Source organism: Rhinichthys klamathensis, unplaced genomic scaffold (assembly GCF_029890125.1).
Source record: "Rhinichthys klamathensis goyatoka isolate OS25496 unplaced genomic scaffold, OSU_Roscu_1.1 h1tg000325l_1, whole genome shotgun sequence".
NCBI classification, from domain to species: Eukaryota; Metazoa; Chordata; class Actinopteri; order Cypriniformes; family Leuciscidae; genus Rhinichthys; species Rhinichthys klamathensis.
Window position 1 is genome coordinate 389,049 of NW_026606840.1, and position 17,204 is coordinate 406,252.

Genomic DNA, 17,204 nt, shown 5'->3' on the forward strand with positions numbered 1-17,204 from the left:
CAATCCAACAATCGAAACAGTGTGTATGAACACAAACAATAACCGGCCAGTGAACAGAGAAACAAGGGGAGCTTAAAAACACAGAGATAATGACAAAGACAACAGGTGACGATGATGAGTGAAACACAGGTGAAGGTTGTGATGACAACGATGATGAACAGGTGATGTTGATGATGACGGAGGATACTGGGAAGTGTAGTGCTGAGAAGACAGATGAAGACAGATGGTAAATGTGACAATAGCCATCTAGTGGTTAATTTATTTATTTATTTATTTATTTTTAACTGCATTTTCCAAAAAATGGGCATAAATGTTACATTAAACCATTTAAAATTATCCGTGTTATCCCCATGAATGAAAGTTAGACATCTGGGTCTTTTATAAAGTGAATTTTGCATAAAATACAGTTTTTTTGTTAAAAGCCTATTTAAATAAATATTTTTTAATTTATTCATAGAAATTTCCAAGATATTATAAATCCTCCAAAAACTGCACAAATGTTGAATAAAAACATTAACAAACAGAGTAAAATTGCATTAATAATAATAAAAAAAAAGTATTATCCTGTTACAAAATTAAATGTTATTGTCTGGGGTATCTGGAGACCTCAAAGATCACAAGTGACAACATAAACGAGGGTTAAACTGATATGTTGTTTGTTTACAAACATTCACAAATGCAGAGATGTTATTGTTTATTTTTTACAAATCTATAAAACCTGAACTGATTCAATTTAATAAATACATACAAAACTAGAACTGATTTACTGTAAATTATTCTAAGAGTAACAGTAAATAGTAACAGTATCTATTTCAAACACACAGCCATGTAAAAATAAAAAAAGAAGTGATCCACCTTCTCCTTAATGATTTGTGCAACCTCTGCATCTTTGTAGATTCTTTGGATGACCATGTCATCCTCTGCAAACACCACAAAGTCACACCACTCCATTCCACTTATTAGAAGCTGGCCTTGGACCTGCCAGTAGTAGCTGTGCTGCCGTTTTCCAAATCCTCTGAGCGAGCTTCTGTGCTGTACTCTCACCTCGAACATGGCACAATTCTCTAAAGTGTGAGGATATTATTTGTGGTTGACGAACCTGATGCCACTCTGCAGACAAGCTCTGGTCCCGTGTGGAAGCCTCCACTTGTCTGGCCATTTCAATACTTGTCTGCAGGGAGACCAGATGAAGTTGTTGTTGTTCACTGCAAACAAATTGACAGGTTGTAGGCTCCAACCTGTAATCAGCCAACGGCAGAAGTGGAGGTGGAGGTGCATCTGAGTGCAACTGGATGGTCCTGGTGGGTGCTATTGGGTGCTGAGAGGCGATGGCACTTCCCTCCTGCACTTCCCCTAGTGCTGACAGGACTAATGGAATATCAGAACTAATGGCCATGGTGGTGATGAGTGGCGCCAAGGTCGCAGGGAAATCACTATACATGAGGTGTATAGTGATTTCCCTGCGACCTTCGCGCCACTCATCACCACCATGGTCATTAGTTCTGATGTTCCATTAGCAATATAATTAGTTAGCTCATGTCAGAGTTTATCAGCCGAACTCCAGAGCGCAAATCTACCTTTGGTGTACCAAAATCATCGTAAGGTAGAGACACGGTGTCTTACATCTCTGCGTCTTTTTCCTGCCGCCGTGCAGGCCCAGATGGTAGCCTATATGATTGTGATTAGCATGCCTATTATAAAGAAACGAACCTTTTACTATCATGTCCATTGATTTTGATTAATATGCGCGAGGGAGAGAGAGAGAGAGCAAGACAGCGCTTGTGTTGTGTGAAGACGTGAGAGTGCGCGCGGCGGCCGGGGCTCGCTCGCTCGCGCTCTCTCTCTCTCTCTCTCTCTCTCTCTCTCTCTCTCTCTCTCTCTCTCTCTCTCTCTCTCTCTCTCTCTCTCTCCCTATAGTATCCAGCTGCAGACCCGCAGCACCACCAGTTTCAGAACCCCAGCGCCAGAACCGGAAGTAAGAGGCGGAGCTTACGTTCTAACACCAACGCCAGGACCGGAAGTGAGGGGTGGAGCTTACGTTCTAAACCGAGTAACGCCACCTAACGTTTTGGAGCGTAATTTGCTTAGACACGAAATGGCATTATTACACACGAAACGTCATACTTTATACGTATTATAATGATACATTAAGGTAAAGTACAATAAGCATTTTAAAACATTGATTTTGTGTAATATAATTGTATATAGTTATCCGTTTCATTGTATTATGAGAGTTACTTCCTGATCATGATGGTGAAAAATAATGCTTGAAACTTATGGGCATTTTATATAAAATATACTTTATTTCACAAGAACATGTGCAGCATGCATTTTTCTTTATGTAAAATAATGTCAAAAATCTAAAAAAGAGAGAAAATTCGGCATTGTTTTAAAAGAAACAATAAAAATGTACCGTAAAACGTAGCCAAAAAACTTAAAATAATAGCCAAATAGACGATTGTCTCTTTTACACGCCTGGTGTGGCTGCAGGTTTGGGTAAATAAAGGCCGGTCTCAAATAGAGGTCGGGTCTGTTCTCTTACGAAAGTATCTCTCGTACTGCGTAATAGCTTACGCTAGGGGAAAACCTCTTTTCCACGAGATATTGAAGCCAAAAATTATCCTTAATTTTTTATTAATGTAAAACGCTTTGCAGCAGCAAGCAGACACAGGCGAGACAGCTCGCGCGCCTATTGGCTGCTCTTGCGGCAAATGCAGCAGCCTATCGAGAGAGACTCTGCGTGACGTAATGACCAATGGAGGCAACTCGCACCCATATCGTCACGTCCCGCCAGAAAGGGCGTGGTCTCACTCTATAAATATGCTCGTTAGGCTTGTACAAGCTGATTTTCATCTCTTTAGCGAAGCACACGCATCGCTGGATCCGGAGTGAGAAGCCGCGCCGTCGAAGCAAGCTTTTCAGCGGGACGAGCTCTGGAGTCGCTGGCCTCGCCGCCTTCAACTGCCGTACCTGCTCCGCTTTCCGGCGTTCTATATCCTTTTATATCACTTTGTATCCTTACTCTGCTGAGAGTGTTTGCTCGCTTACTTGACGCGACTCACACTTCTCATCACAAAAGAGCTGCGTCTTTTTAAAGATGCCATCCTGTGGCTCGTGCCGCGCCCCACTCAGCGACGGGGACCGTCACGTCATCTGTGTGTCCTGCCTGGGTGAGGATCACGCGGCCATCGCGCTCGCTGACGGCGGATGCCCTCATTGCGAGTTTTTGCCTATGGTGACTCTGAGGACTCGCCTGGCATCATTCTCCGAGCCTTCACCACAGCCCGCCGTGGTGCCGCGCCGCAAGAAGCGCCGCGCCTAGCGCGCTCCCGAGCTCTCCAGCCCGCCAAAGCTCGCCGGTTTGCCCGCCAGCTTCGCTGGCTTCGCTCGAGTCGCTCACTGACGGACAACGGCCGCCGCCTGCCGCCGCGTCCGTCCACGACTTCGACGAACCCACCGAGGCGTGTTCTCTTCTGGCATCTGATAGCGAGGATTGGGCAAGCTCCGTGGACCTCCCCTCCGCTAGCGTTTCCCGCCAAACCACTGGTAAGAGAGCCGGCATTGAGACTGAGCTGATGCGTCTGCTCTCTCAGGCCATGGAAAGCATCGGCCTCGACTGGGAGGCGCCCGCGCAACCGCCGCGCAACAGGCGAGCTCTGTGGACCTCCCCCTTCTGTCCGCGAGTCGTCAGGGAAACGGGCCAGCATCAAGACCGCGAGCCCTAAAACCGCGGCTAGCTTTCTTTACGTTATAAGAAATCTACCCCGCCCCCCATGGGCGTGCGTCACCGGCAAATGAGAAAAGAGTGTGTTTTAGTCCCCGCCGAGGCCGGACTAATCTCCATTTCTCAAACATTTCTCAGCTCCTAGTTTGAGCGGCTGAAAATGTCATTATTGCAGCAATGAGCCTGTTGTATAACACGCACACCTGCATACAAACGCCGATACACACAAAACTGTGATGAAACTCTCTTATCTGCTTGCGCTAATGTAGCTCTCCCTGTGGCCCAGTGGCGGAACTCGAAGCCTTCGTGCGAGAGACCCATGTTTGATCCCGGCTCTCGCAGCAGATAAAAATTTAGTCTCGCCGCGGCCAAACTTCCACCGAAACTTTTCGCTCGTTCAGTTCCAGAAAATGCGACTGTTCCAGTGTATTTTGCAGTAAACAAGCTGGTACCACGGCCCGCTTGCCTGCACATAAAGGCCGTTTCCACGGCGACCCAGAAAAATCATGTAATCATTATATTTCTGGTTTTCCGGCCACAGCCGATGGTGTTATAAGTGTAATAAAATGCTCACAGCCCAGTGTTCATTTCTACACACAAACACAGCCCGCCACGGTACAGGGCTCGCACAAATGAAATCGACGCATGTCAATTGTGCATTAAATGTAGTGAATGTGCCCACAAACACTACCACGGTTTCTGTAAAACGAAACCAACACAAGTCTTCCTAGCCTCCTAGGAAATCGACGGTGTTTCAGTCTCGCCGTGGCCAGACTTCCACTGAAATTTTCGCTCGTTCAGTTCCAGAAAATGTGACTGTTCCAGTGTATTTTGCAGTAAGCAAGCCAGTACCATGCCCGCTTGCCTGCACACAAATGCTGTTCCCACGGCGACCCAGATAAATCACATAAACGGTGTATTTTCTGGTATTCCGGCCACAGCCGATGGTGTTATGAGTGTATTGAAAATGCCCACAACCCAGGGCTCATTTCTACACACAAACACAGCCCGCAAAAATGCAGGGCTCGCACAAACAAAATCGCCTCATGTCGATTGTGCACTAAATGTAGTGAATGTGCCTACGTCTCAGTGCCCACAAACCCTACACAACACATGTCCCACGGGTTCTGTAAAAACAAAACCAACACGCATTCAGACAGCTCAGGCCGACGGTGTTTTTCAGTGCAGTAAATGTGCCCGCTGTCCTGCGCCCACATTCACTCACAGACATGTTAAGCCCCACGGGGCTCGCCCCGCTCTCTCTCCCTCAGCAAACTGCTATAAGGGTTTTGAGCGCGGCCAGGCTGCCCGCCGCGATCGGCGCGCCCCCCGCCTCACACACTGTAAACACAGTGTCTGCGTTACAGCACGCCGGAGCTCCCTTGCCGTCACTATGTCTCGGCCAGAGCCCAGATCTCATTCTACCCCTAGCTATTCACGCGAAAGTGTGGGCACAGCTTCCTGGGGTATCAGAATGGGTGCTGAACACTATAAAAAGAGGCTATTCGCTACAGTTCGCTCGACGTCCCCGCCGTTATACGGTGCACGTCGAGACGACGGTGAAAAACGAAGTGTCTCATCTAATTCGAGCCGAGATAGCGAAACTCCTGAGCGAAGGTGCTATAGAACCTTTATCTCAAGCTCAGAGCAAAGGGGGCCTACACAGCAGATATTTTCTGGTACCGAAAAAAGATGGAGGTCTCAGACCCATTTTAGATCTGTGACAGCTGAACAGAGCGCTTGTGAAACGCCAGTTCAGAATGCTTACGACCAGGAAAATCCTCGCGCAAGTGCGCCACGGGGACTGGTTTATGTCAATAGATCTGAAAGACGCCTATTTCCAAATACAAATAGCGTCCCATCACAGGCGATTCTTGAGACACAGTCCTGCCGTTCGGCCTGTCCCTAGCACCTCGTACATTCACGAAGTGCATGGACGCGCCGCTCACACCCCTGATACTTCAGGGCATGCGAGTCCTGAACTACTTGGACGATTGGCTGATTCTAGCTCGATCACAATCGGAGCTCATAGAACACAGGGCCGCATTACTCGAGCACCTCGAGGAGCTGGGCCTCACAGTCAATTGGGCGAAGAGCTCACTGTCTCCCAGTCAGAAAATTTCCTTTCTGGGAACAGTGTTAGACTCGCTATCCATGACGGCACGCCTGTCACCGGAGCGCGGACTAAATATTCAGCGCGTCGCGAAATCCTTCCGCCACGGCTCGATAGTTCCGCTCAAAAGGTTTCAGAAAATGCTGGGGCTGATGGCCTCAGCGGCCTCTGTACTCCAGTTGGGCTTGCTTCGCATGCGCCCACTGCAGATGTGGCTGAAAGCGCGGGTTCCACCTAGGGCATGGACAGCGGGTCTGTTTCGCCTCAGGGTCGACCTACAGTGTGTTTCAGCTCTGGAACCTTGTAAAATAACTGACTGGTATCAGTCAGGTGTGAGTCTGGGGACCGCTTCGAGTGTGAAGGTGGTGTCTACGGACGCCTCCACCTCGGGGTGGGGAGCGCTGCTCGAGGGCAGACCGCTAGCTGGCCTGTGGTCAGAACGGGAAAAGCTCCTTCACATAAACTGCTTGGAGATGATAGCAGTCGACAAAGCGCTACGGCGTTTTTGTCCCCAGGTAACAGGCCACCACGTCTTGGTCCGGTCGGACAACATGTCAGTGGTGGCATACATAAATCGCCAGGGCGGCGTCAGGTCACGAAACCTTCACAGGCTGACGGAACGCCTCCTGGTCTGGGCTCAGCACAACCTGCTCTCACTGAGAGCAGCGCACGTGCCTGGTCACCTGAATGTGGGACCAGACAGACTGACCAGGAACAATGTTCCAGCAGGGGAGTGGTCGCTGCACCCGCAGACGGTCCAGCTGTTGTGGAAAGCGTTCGGCAGAGCACAGGTGGACCTATTCGCGTCCCACGAAAACGCTCATTGCCCGAAGTTTTTCTCGAAAAGCAAGGACGCGCTGGCTCATGTTTGGCCCCGCTGCCCCCTATATGCTTTTCCTCCTGTCTCGCTCCTGCCTCAGGTGTTGGAACGAATCAGGGAAAACGGATGCCCAGTGCTGCTCGTAGCTCCGCTCTGGACAAACCAGACATGGTTCCCTGCCCTGATGCAGCTGACCAGCACTGCCCCATGGCCTGTACCATTGAGGAGAGACCTCCTCTCTCAGGCGGAGTGCTCGATTTGGCACCCTCGCCCGGAGCTGTGGTCCCTGCACGCATGGGCCATCAACGGGTACCCGCTAACCTCCCGGAAGGAGTGTTAAACACGATCGCGCAGGCTAGAGCTCCGTCTACCAGGCGGCTCTACTCCTCGAAATGGTCTGTTTTCTCTGCATGGTGTCAAGCCCAGAGCTTTTCACCTGTGGAATGCGGGGTTTCGGAAGTGCTTTCCTTCCCTCAAGAGCTACTGGATAAGGGCAGGACTCCATCCACGCTCAAAGTATATGTGGCGGCCATAGCAACGTTTGCAAAACCGGTGTCTGGCCAGTCGCTGGGGAAGAACGACTTAGTCGTGTGTTTCCTTAGGGGAGCTCGGAGGCTAAACCCTCCCAGGCCCCCTTCAGGGGGACCTTTCCACGGTCCTGGAGGCCATGAAAGGCGCCCCGTTCGAGCCAATCCAGCTGGTGGACATGAAACACCTGTCATTCAAAACAGTGTTTCTCATGGCTCTCGCTTCAGTGAAGCGCATAGGGGACTTGCAGGCGCTTTCAGTAAGCGCGTCATGTATGGAGTTTGGGCCTAATGACTTGAAGGTCATTCTCAAACCTAAGCACGGGTATGTGCCGAAATCCCTCAATACACCGTTTAGGGCCCAGGTAGTTTCCCTGTCCGCCCTTCCGGTTCTCAATGAGGAGGAGGACGCGAGTCTCCTTTGCCCCGTCAGGGCATTAAGAGCTTATGTGTCGCGCTCGTCTGTTTTCAGACAGACTGAGCAGCTTTTCGTTTTGTTTGGCGGGCGCTCCAAGGGACTTGCCGCCTCAAAACAGAGCCTATCCAGATGGATAGTGGATGCCATTGCGCTCGCTTACACTGCAAAGGGCCTGCAGTGCCCCTTGGGTGTCAGAGCACACTCCACGAGAGGCGTGGCCTCTTCGTGGGCATGGTCTAGCGCAAGGTTATTATAGTTTTGCTTTTTTAAATTAGTTTTTATTTAATATCGTTTTCAATTTTGCTTTAAATTTAAGTTTAGTTTTAGTTAGTTTCATTAATGGTATTGTTAGTTTTAGTTTAGTTTTTATTTTGCAAACACATTTCTATTTAGTTTTTATTTTATTTAGTTTCAGTTTTAGTTTTAGTAATTATAGTTTAGCAGAGCTAACAGAACACTTCCAGACAGTGTAGACCAAAGCGAGACGATTAATTTCAGCAAAGTTTAATGTTTACCCAATTACAGTTAACTCTTGTGCAGACATCTTAATAATACAAATAAAATAATGGTTTGAGATTGAACAAAGCACCAAATAAATATAACTTAAAAGTAGACAAGAAAAAAAAAAAGAAAAATTCAGACAAACTAATTCATAATAAAGATTAAATCTAGTTAAACATAGTTTACTTTTTTCAGCTGTACATGTAGCAGAGTGGCCACTGGAACATAACAAAAAAACAGCTCAATTCATCTGACTACAGCCAACACAACCTGCTGTGAAGCCAGTGTAATTAAATAATAAGTATTTATGCAGGGTGTGAGTGTGCACTGTCTTTATATCCTGGTGGGGACTTAAACCTGAATGCGCACAGACGCATGGTGACTCGTGTTACTTTGGGACCTATAGGTACACAAGCTTATAAATCATACAGAATGAGTTTTTTTTTTTTGAAAATGTAACAATGGAGAAAGTTGTGTGTGAGATGGGTAAGTTTAGGGGTCTGTGTGTGTGTGTGTGTGTGTGTGTGTGTGTGTGTGTGTGATGGGTCGGGTTAGTGTAAGGAAACAGAATATACTGTTTGTACAGTATAAAAAAACCATTACGTCTATGGAGAGTCCCCACAAATATAGTGGACCAGTCCAGAATGTGTGTGTGTGTGTGTGTGTGTGTGTGTGTGTGTGTGTGTGTGTGTGTGTGTGTGTGTGTGTGTGTGTGTGTGTGTGTGTGTGTGTGTGTGTGTGTGTGTGTGTGTGTGTGTGTGTGTATGCGCGTGCTTTTGGTGTGTCGTGTGTGTCCTGGTATTTCCTAGAATCCCTACATTGTCAACGTTAATGAAAACATGATATCTCAAACATACAGAAGTACATTAAAGGTTTTTTTTTGTGCTTGACGGACTTGTTTGCTGTTGCACCCGCACATTGCAAACGGCATTCTAAAAACGCTGCGCTCAAGTTAAAAGAAGTTCAACTTGCGTCTCATTACCTTGTGTTATTTCCCATTCCACTGCCACAAACGCATCCTTTATGAACAGCCGATGTGTTCTACGGTGTGTTCTAAGTTACGGTCCTTCATTGAGCACTTCACGACACGCGGTTAATCGCCTCAGGAACTTCACACGGGTGAAGCGCCAGGCATTTCCCTAAACAGCCAGGTCAGATTTTCCGCCAAAGTAAAGAGCTTATTAATTACGAAAACGATTATTTATTTTTGCTCATTATTATTTTATTTCAGTTAGTTTTTCAGTAACTGTTGTTAGTTTCGTTTCGTTTTAGTTTTTCATTTATTATGAATTTTTAATTTTATTTCAGTTTACGATAATGTTTTTTGACCAATAGTTTTAGTCTTAGTTTCAGTTTTCGTTTACAAAAATAACCTTGGCGGGGTTTCCCTGCAAGATATCTGTACGGCCGCGGGCTGGGCCTCGCCGTCTACATTTATAAAATACTATAACCTGGAGGTACCCTCCTTACAAGCTAAACTTTTGGCGGTCTAAAATTCAGTGCCCCGCTGTGCGGCCCAGATGCTGAGTTTACTGCAGCCCCATGAGTGTTGACACACGTATGGCCACCCAGATCAGGCTGAAAGCTTTCACCCTGGCTGCGCGTTTTATTGTCATATGATAGCCCCGCTGGGTGCTTTTTTATAAGGAATGACGCTTCCAGCCTCTCTTCCTCCACTCTATGTGAGTTTATGGTGATTATGCACTATATGAGCCCTGGGCTTCGGCCCCTGGGACTTTGGTGTTGGATCCCTGTACGCACGGCGTGTTGCATTGTGTTCCCCTAGCGTAAGCTATTACGCAGTACGAGAGATACTCTCGTAAGAGAACGTACTCGGTTACTAACGTAACCTCGGTTCTCTCTAGAGAGGGAACGAGTACTGCGTATCTTGCCGTGCTTGGAATACGCTCTGGTTCGCTTCGGCGATGAAAACCAGCTTGTACCAGCCTAACGAGCATATTTATAGAGTGAGACCACGCCTTTTCTGGCGGGACGTGACGATATGGGCGCGAGTTGCCCCCGTTGGTCATTACGTCACGCAGAGTCTCTCTCGATAGGCTGCTGCATTTGCCGCAAGAGCAGCCAATAGGCGCGCGAGCTGTCTCGCCTGTGTCTGCTTGCTGCTGCAAAGCGTTTTACATTGATAAAAAATTAAGGATAATTTTTGGCTTCAATATCTCGTGGAAAAGAGGTTTTCCCCTAGCGTAAGCTATTACGCAGTACTCGTTCCCTCTCTAGGGAGAACCGAGGTTACGTTAGTAACCGAGTACGTTTTTTAGTTTCAGGTTGTATTTAATCTTCTAAAAACCGTCAGATCGTCCGCTTATTGGCGGCCGCCAAAGCAAATTTGTGTCCCGCCAAAGCCTATTTTGATCGGTGAGTGATGTAGAATAGAACTGCTGCGCATGACAGGGCGCTTAACGAGCAGAGAGAGAGAGAGCACCGGCCGCGCGCGCGCGCACTCTCACGTCTTCAAACAACACGAGCGCTGTCTTGCTCTTTATTTGTCACATACCAGTTATAGTTCATACAACGAGCAGTGAAATGTAAGTCTGGTATTCCTATAGACTCACTGTGTAATAAAAACATACCCTAAATATTATTTAAAAGATGCAACAATTTTAAATATTTTGAAATACTTTTTAAATAACCATGCTTGTGTCATTGTCAATACCGGTAATTCCGCCCCTCCCTCACTTCCGGCTCTGGCGCTGGGGTTCTGAAACTGGCAAGGGGGTAATCCATCGACCGGAAGTTGAAGCCGGCCGATTGCCGCCATGTTGTAGCAGAACTTCACTTGCGTTAGCATTTCCATTGACTCCCATTCATTTTGGCGTCACTTTGACAGCGAATAACTTTACATCTGAGGCGTTTAAAGACTCCATTTGTCCATTATTTATTTCTAAAGAAACACGACAATGTATAAAGGTCTCCATTACCTTCTATGTTACATTATGGCCCCGTAGAAACAGATTTAGTAAAAATAGGCTAACGATTGCGTCATAACCACTCGACTCTCTGTCGCGCTGTACAGAAATTACCGTACAGACAGGAGGAGAAGCTCGCAGGCAATCGGGGGGACGTCCCGTCAAGGGAGAAGCCCATAGATAATGAGTCCATAAAAGCAACGGAATACTTACTCCTGCTCACTCACGCCAAAGAACTCTTTGCTCAAGTTCCCCGTCTCTGCAAGATTAACGTTGGCAATTTTCACGCACAGCTACTAGAAGAGTTCCAATGAGATGGCTCTGTCCACTTCTTATACTGTCTATGGCAACTGGTGGGGCTGCGGGTCTGCAGCTCTCTTTGCTCGTTTGCGCCCTGTCAAACTATGTGTCTAACGCATCAGTCATTCTACTCTACAACACTCACCGATCAAAAAAGGCTTTGGCAGCCGCCAAAAAGCGGACGATCCGACGGGTTTTAGAAGATTAAATAGCCTACAACCCGAAACTAAAAAAACAGACCAGGCCTTTATTTACCCAAACCTGTCGCCACACCAGGCGTGTAAAAGTGGCAGGCATCTATTTGGGACTCGGCTATTATTTGAAGTTTTACGGTGTAAAGATCGTTGCCGTGCTTGCATCACTCCCTTACTCCTCCTTTTAGTCCCCATGGCCACTTGGCCTGCGTGAATGCAAATGGAAAAAAAAAAAGGTTTTGAGGGAGAGTAGTAATAATTTGTTACATTTATATAGCGCTTTTCTAGTTACTAGCAATTAATAGATCTGTTTAGAAGTGGACTTTTCTAACCACGTTCCTGTAATTGCTTGGTCGAACTTGCTTGGTTTTGATTCTGTTTATTTAATGAAACATATTATAATGTATAGTTGAGCAGACAAGCTAACATGACATGCAATTGGAGTCCACTGGAAACAAAAGTCTTAGCATTTTATATACAGTGTTTGAATTTGAGAGAATTAGGGATGGCTGATAATTTATTTATAGTTGATAATGTAGCGAACGTAAAATACTGTAGGCCTACAATTGTTTTTCAACCTCAACCTGGTCTGCATGATACTTTGTAGTTCATTTTCCTTCATTTAATTTCTTGTGTAGCTAAAAACATAGGCCTATCCATTTTTTTCTTCATATCCAACTTTCCTGTGCAGAAATCCTGAACGAAGGTCGAAAAGGCCGAGATGAAGGAAACCAAATGTCTACACATTCCTCCAAGACTGCTGAAGTTCCTGTATGAACAACTTCGAAAAACCATGTAAAGTTTTAGCTTTTGTCAAATCTCAAAATGGAACTTTAACTGAATATTGTGTTCTCTTACAGAAAAATGGCATCAACACTGTAACATTTCACTCTTCTTTAATCCCTAGCTGGCATTTTGGGAAGGACGACCTCGCAACCAGTATGCTGCTGTGGGTGGCGCAGGATTTCGAACTCGTTCGATCACTTCTCTCCATGCTTTTCGATCTGTGGCGACTAATCTTGCCTGCTGTGGGTCAAGCCACTGGTTCTTCAGATCTCCTTCGATTTGCTTAATCCATGTTTTCTTGGGTGCAGTGCGCTGGATTCTCCACTGGGTTGGTCGTTTCCTCCAGAGGAGTTGGTGTGGTAGGCTATTCGATTTGCATCCATTCTGCACACGTGTCCAAACATTTCACTCTATTGACTATAAGTCTAAAGCAATTTTTAATGATAAAAGCAGAAGCCCTGTCTTCATCCATTTGTTTTTGTTTGTTTCTGTATTGTATTGTATTCTATTCGTATTGCATTTGTAAATGTTTTGAACCTTGACTTTCACAGTTTATGAAGTTTAAAAAAAAAAAAATGTTGTGAGCTATTTGGTGCAACACCAATATTGTGCAAGTACCTACTCATGTTTTCTTTTCTTTTTTTCATTTCTCCCTTGTTTGTTTAATGTCTAAACTTATTCTACAATACAAGCACTTTTTAATGGTGCTTTGCACATTGTTTAATTGTGTGTGTGTCTATATACATATATATATATATATATATAAAAATCTTTACCCATTGAATGCGTTTAAAAAATTTTTACATGAAAATTTTTACAAAAATAAACCATGTTCAATATGTATCGTTCTTGAATTATTTGCTACCAAAATATATGCTAAAAAAATTCTATAAAAATAGACATTTCTGTATACGGATTATCTGTGAATAATACAGAAAAGGTACTGTTAATATACAGATTTTTCCGTTTAAGAGTTGAAGGAACTGTCCGTCATTTAACAGAAAATGTTCTGGTAATTTTCTGCCAGTACATTATCTGTTTTTTTACGAAATAATTTTGTACAGTGCAGAAGCATCCATATCGGTACGTGTATCAGCAAGGAATGTGTCACGACATGTTGCTGTATTGATATTTTGGGCACAGCTTTTTTTTAAATGAAAGACAGTCAAATAATATCTTAGATTTTTTATGAATGTGTGACAGCAAACATGAAGCTGCGTGGGCAAAAAACATGTAAACAATTTTAAGAAATCACTGGTCTAAATCAGGGCAATAGCCAAGCCATTGCCTCGATATCGCCAGGTGGGCTAAAAGCAGACTGCACTAGCCCGTCCAATTCAGAGCTAAATCATGACTACAGATCGACCATGTCATGAAATGACACTGGCAACTTGTAGATATTATTACCAATGCGAAGATGATGGGATATCAACCATCTCATGCGTTGCCTGCCCAACAATTAATTAAAACTAAAATTAATCAGTTTCGACCAGGGGCGTGCAGAGACCTTTGGAGGGGCAGGTTCTCAAAGAATAAAAGGGGCACATGGAACACGTGTCACCTGCCCGTATACGGGCAACCTAAATTTACTTCACTATATTACTATTACATCCTAATCTAGTCATGACAAACTATATATCGTTGGAAAGGTCTAAGACTCATTAATAGATATTTTAGCGCTGTTTTTTTCTTACAAATTATGTATGAACAGATATATATGAATTTATGACAAGAGTGCGCCTCAAAAAATCGACATCATTACAGGAGTTTCTGACCTTTGTCACAAAAAGTTGACGCACACACTTTTAATAATTGAAACTTTGGTTTTTAATGCTAAAAGTTCATAATAAAACATAATCTAGTATTTGTCAAAAAAAATGATAAAATTATATTTTAAAAAGTAAAGTAAAAAGTCCTCTAAAAAGTATAATATATATATTATATATATATATATTTTTTTATTATTATTATATCACATATTTTAGTAGTTATCATAAATTAGGTATCATTTGAAAGCTTACAAACTCAGAATTCATCCTGTGAAAACCGTTTTGAAATTGGACGTTGGGTTACCATAGAAACGGTATTTTTTTGTTAGGCCCCTCCCCTTTTGGGCATCATCTTTCATAATTTATTTTCAAAAATGTTCTAATCTTGACAAAACACATATTGTCAGAAAGGTCTGAGTCTCAAGGTTCCATATTTAGTGACAGAAGTGATATTTGGATAGAAATTTATTAATTTGTTATGGCAGAATGCATACAATTAAATTCAATGGAATGCAATGGCACCCGGTGGGTATTTTTGGTATTACGCCTAAACAAAATCTCATGGGAACTTCAATGTTTGTGATATCAACTTCAAATTTGGAACATAACTTAGATATATGGCTTTGACTTTCTGTCATTTTTAGAGATGGTCCTCACTGCAGAACATGAAATCCACGGGGAGGAGTCGGATCCAGATCCAACTCCTCCCACCTTACATATACCTAAACCTACCCATCTCCGCCCCCTGATCCCTAAACCCACCCCTAATCCCTAAACCCACCCCTAATCCTACCCATCTCCACCCCTTGGATCTGGATCCGACTCCTCCCCGTGGATCTCATGTACTGCATTGAGGTGCTACTGCATTTTTAGGCTGAAATCTATATTAATTTATATATATTTTTAATAAAAGAAAAATATATATTTTTATATATTTTTTTAACAATAAACTTAAACTTCAATAACTTTTATATAATTTAATTATTTTAATTTATTCCACTTCAGCAATAATCTGCCAAGAGTCTTCTTTTAAAAGAGACCAACCGTAAGTCTTTAGTACAAAGGCTTCATGAATTACAACCGTTTAAGTGTGGGTAGTGCATTTTCACGTCAACGCTCAAAAAGGGGGGTGACAGCTAAAGGGTTAAATTAAATTAAAATGCAATTACATTTCTCAACCTCTAGAAAGCAACAGCCCTACTGAGACATGACTACTGGCAACGCGAGACTTGATAGTTAGATCACCGTTCCCGCTATCGCGCGATAAACATTTCCACCATTTTGAAACATTTTAAAGGAGCCAGAGCATTGCATTCAGCTGTCGGTCGAAGAGAACAGGTAAAAGACATTCCTACTTTTGTCTTGTAAGTAGGCCTATCTGTGTTTTCGTTTTGACGTACTAATTTTTTAGCTAAATTATTTGTTATCATGTGTTGTTGGAATCGTGGCGGAGGTAACAGTGTATCATGGTACATGCATGTAGGCCTACTGTAACCCCATGTTTCCATGTGCCCTTAAACTCGAATTACCTGAATCCAAAAGTGTAAACATGAAACATGTGCAACCTATTATAAAGTGTTATGAAAGCTTTAGTTTAGATCATTGTTTTCCTCACTAAAGCTCTCATTTTTGACAAAGTCCATCATTGATTTGAACTATAATATTGAATTTGTCTGAACAATGGCTTGCCTTGTTACATACAGAGAGAGCATAAGCTAATAGAGTAGAATAATATTTGTCATTGTACAAGCACAATAAGATGAAGTTTCTTTCTTAATGCCTTCATTCATTCATTCATTCAAGTTTGAAACTTTCAAATTTTAAATTAAATTTTTAATATAATACAGCATAAAAACACAAATGATTGGCTATATAAAATTAGCAATTCTAAAAAGTATCCGGCAGTATATCAATTATGCAAATAGCTCAGATGTGCATTAAAACCTAAACAGAACACATACACAAAAATAAAAAACGGTACAGGTGAATGTATTAGTCCATGCACATTTGAGGTTAAACTGTCAACAATGCTTTTCTTGTGCAAATTATTTTTTTCTTATTTGGCAGATGCCGTGATGACCAACTTCCCAGCAGCAACAGAGTTTTATATTTTATTATCTTAAGTTGTTGATGTTCCATATTTTTTATTATTTTATATTGTATTTTTAATATTTGATTTGGTCATTTTTATGTTTTGATCTTTTTGTAAGTTGTTAATGTTCTTTTTCTAAATAAAACCTTTATATTTAATTTGTTTGGATGGATTGTCATTTATGAGTACCTGTTATATTTGAGTGAAAACAATCCTTTAGCCATCATTTTGTTGTCTATTAGACGTATGTAGTCGTTCAATAGCCGTCTAATGGGCTATATGCACGCATAACTTCCGCGTTTGATGCAAGGATGCTCTTGCGTTTCCGGTTGGGGAGATTTAAAGCGGAGGAAAACCAAGGAAAACGGGATTATGGCAGAGTCTTCAAAATTTACTGTCCTCTCGTCTTTGAAACGAAACTTTAATACGTTTAGATGTAATTTTAAATATAGTTATGTTTATTTAAAATAATAAACAAAGAAGCATAAACAAAATGAGGGGTGTCTGTTTTGTCTGTTTTTGTGACTAAGGCTTCTTTAGTATAGCAATAGAGTATAAAAACCAATATAAATTCTCGGTATAGCATTGGACTCTACGATCGGCGGAAGTAATCCAGCATCCTTAGACCTTCACCGGAAATACCGCCGTGCATAGAGCCCATTGATGACTAGTCTATTCTTGGGCTATGGTTAGACGTCTATTAGATTTTCACTGACAGCCCAAATTTAGCCTTGTTTTAGCCTAGACGTCTGAGCTGTGTTTTGACGGCTATTAGACGTCTTTTAGATGCAAAATTACTTGCTGGGTGCCCAGGGCCCCTTAGATGTCCTGTGCCCCTGGGCAAGTGACTAGTTGCCCCAATGGTTAATCCGGCCCTGAACACCGTGCACGGGCGTGAATCCCGCGGTCTTTGATCTCGCAGGTGTCAGATCCACTGCGAGAAGGGAGATCTGTCCGTCTTGCATGCATTTTTTTCACTCCTCCCCTCACTGCAGCCGCCTACTCTCACCTACATTTCAGGCAAGGCAAGGCA

General features: G+C 43.6%; 1 long non-coding RNA gene across 1 annotated transcript; it reads left to right on the top strand.

Moving 5' to 3' along the window:
- The first annotated feature begins 15,351 nt into the window (after window positions 1-15,351).
- LOC130105652 (uncharacterized) lies at window positions 15,352-16,214 on the top strand. Its single transcript, XR_008809644.1, has 2 exons — window positions 15,352-15,417; window positions 16,147-16,214. It is a non-coding gene; the product is annotated as an uncharacterized LOC130105652 (long non-coding RNA).
- Window positions 16,215-17,204: the final 990 nt, after the last annotated feature.